Here is a 3185-nt window from a genome sequence, read left to right on the forward strand (position 1 = left end):
ACCCCCAGTAGGGGGTGTACAGGAGGCAGCTGATCGATGTTTCTCTCTCATCAATGTTTCTAACTCTATCCCTCTCCCTTCCTCTCTGTAAAATATCAATAAACTATATATATATATATTTTAAAAATTGAGTCAAACAGGCAGAGCTGAGTTAACCATGGTTCACACTACTTTGGAAAAAATAACAAAAAGACCAAGAGTCTTGGCAAAGAATAAAATTCAGCAGAAGTAGTTACAGCAGCAATACTGATGGAAACCTCCAGATAGTAACAGAATCAACCAGCTGAGCAATGGCGTCTTTGGCTCAAGAATAGGCCCAGCTGAGCAATGGAGTTTTTGGCACAAGAATCAACCAGATGAGCAATGGCGTCTTTGGCACAAAAATAGGCCCTGCCAGCTGAGCAGTAGGTACATCTGGAACCTGGGGACGGAGCATGGGCTGCCTGCCACAAGCAGTGGCATTAGTCCAAAGTGGCAGCGTAAGGGTTTCAGCTGAGCAAAGGTGGGACTTCTCCAGTTCCCAAAGCAGTCATGAAAAGGAAGGACTTACCCAGAGGGTAATTTTCGCAGATACAAAGGAGAAACGTCTCTTCCTGTGTGTCTCTTCTACTCTCCATACTCTACTACACTTCTGACTGCATATAAGGATGAAACTTCAGCTCCTGGGTGCTGCCATCATCACCCCAATGTCCCGTTGGCTCAGTGCTGTGCAGCCCTTCCCTTTGGATATACCATCCTCCATCCTTCAATAAATTCAGTATTTCTTCATCCCATCTGAGATGGCTATTTAACCTGCCTGTGTGCACCACCACGCTTAACCTTCACCTTTCAGTTACTATATAAATAAATTAATAAGTTGTCAATTCCGCTTGCCTTAAAGTAATTCTTTTATTGTCCCACGTGTATTACCTGAAAATAATCTGTAAAAACCCCTTGTTTACCACTATACTGGGCAGGGAATCCTTTTCAAAATTGAAATAAGATTAAAGTAACTGCAGAAACTTATATATTAAGAGTGAATCTCCAAGGAATTGGCAATTCTTGATGTAGTACATTTCTATTTAAGATTGCCTTTAAAATAAATGTATAAAAACCTGAGGACTGGTTGTTTTCCTTTCAAAAACTATAAAGGAGAACTGAACTCACAGACTTCATAAAAGTAGACGTCACCTGAAGTGATTGTCAGCTCTCATAAGCGATTTCCAAGTCCATTTTTTTTTTTCCTGCTGGCACACATCTCCAAATTATAAAGATGGTGCAAAAAAGAAGATTCCATTTACAAATAAGCCCTACAAACAACTGTCTGCAATCTCCCAAAAGTATAGGAAATAAGTCTCCTTCCACTTCCAAAAATTTTTGTACAGTGTATTATAACTGTGTCGTGTATTAACAACTTACAGTAACTTTGAGACATTGTCAGAATTGGGAAACACCTCTAAGATAATGGGAGATTTCTAGGGGTATTTCACCACTAAGATAAAGATCAAGTGCTGCTGTAGTTAAAAGTTAATGTTAGGTAGCATTTAACTTAAGTCTAAGGCAGAGTCAGGCAAACAGTGTCTACTCTTCAATGCACACATCTTTTTTCATTTTTTGTTCCGTTCTCTTTTTCCTCTATTTCTCTTGCATATTAAAAGAGCCTGATTTTACCACCTCCAGTAAAAAGTCCTCTTTGTAAAGAACCATAGCTGTACCAGAAATAAAACCGTCTACTCATGCCAAATTCTTAAATCCATTGAACCAAATCTATCTATCCCAAGATAAGATTTCCGGCATGTTTCTAATTTAATTTGTAATTTACTATGAGACTTAGATGACTCCCTTCCAGAAAAGTATGTTCAGTATAAATATAGCATTCCTTTCAGTTCAAATCTTTATATATAAAAAACATTCCTATTCTGAAAGACACCATTTCAAAAAATTGGTTTTAAAATACGTTTGAGTCCTGGTTGGTGTGGCTTAGTTGGGAGTCATCCCGTGCACCAAAAGGTTTTTTCAATTCCTGGACAGGGCACATGCCTGGGTTGCGGGTTCGATCCCCATGAGGCAGCCAATGGATGTTTTGCTCTCAGATTGATGTTTCTCTTTCTCTCCCTCTCCCTTCCTCTCTAAAAATCCAATTTAAAAATCTTTTAAAAATAAAATGTGTTTGAATTCGTAGGCCCAATAAATTGTTCTGCAATTAATAACCAAGAACATTTGAGTAGCACTTAACTGCTCTCAGCTATTATTTTTCTCATTGCACACATGAGGAAAAATTAAGATTCAAAGAAGGTAAAATTTTATCTGGTCTCATGCTCTCATAGCTAATGATTTTTCTAGAATATTATGATGTGCTGTACTAACACAGCAGAGATCCAATATATTAATGGAAATACACTCAATTCTTGGAGAACTGGAGGGTATACAATAAAATCTAAGAATTGTATGTTTGCTTTTCCTCAGGCCAGCTTCCCGTTAGCAATATAAACCGCTAGTGAGCTGCAGAAACCTAGAATAATTCTTGTAAAACCTGGTTCAAATAAGGATTGCAGCCCCAAGGTGAAACACAGTTGCCAAACAGCCCTGCTGTGCTGTTCCCCCAAAGCCCTCGCCACAATTAGACTGATTTTCCCCCTCTTCCTGGAATGGAACTCCCTGAGTGGGGCTGTGTTTGCCTCCCTCTCCTTTCACCCCTCGCACCCGGCAAGAGTCTGGTTTGTTGTTGCCCATAAATGAATGGACTCAAAACAGAGCAGGTGAGCTGGCTCAGTGCCAGTGCTCTGAAACCTCTGCCTCCCTCCGGGGTCAGGCGGGGATTCACCAGAGCCCATCTCTCAGTCAGGGCCGTCCCGAGTACTTGCTAGTCCTCACAGCAAACGCCCCAACAGCCTTCCTTAAAGGCAAACACCCAAGAACCTATTACCTATGAACTCGGCCCCAGGAGTCACATGCCTACTTTCCAGGGAAGTGTGGGTTGGAACCTGGAACCGAACCTATTCTCAGGAGGACGGAGCCCGTAGGCCCGCTGCGCAGGCGCGGGAGCCCAACCTGGCGGCTTAGGGGACGCGAAGAGCGCGCGGGGCGTGGGACGGGTCGGGGTCAGGCCCGGGCGGAGCGCCCCAGGCCGGGGCGCGGCTGCGAGGGCTTTCCCGACCCAGGAAGTAGGCTTCCCACAAAGCCGGAAACACACGGCCAGGGGTCTC

The 3185-nt window shown here is 42.9% G+C and overlaps 1 protein-coding gene across 1 annotated transcript in view; it reads right to left on the reverse strand.

Moving 5' to 3' along the window:
• The window catches only part of LOC102762858 (vitamin D 25-hydroxylase), a 16126-nt gene that overhangs the window by 11985 nt on the left and 956 nt on the right, over nt 1–3185 (reverse strand). The window lies entirely within an intron of this gene.

This window comes from Myotis davidii, unplaced genomic scaffold (assembly GCF_000327345.1).
Source record: "Myotis davidii unplaced genomic scaffold, ASM32734v1 scaffold946, whole genome shotgun sequence".
NCBI classification, from domain to species: domain Eukaryota; kingdom Metazoa; phylum Chordata; class Mammalia; order Chiroptera; family Vespertilionidae; genus Myotis; species Myotis davidii.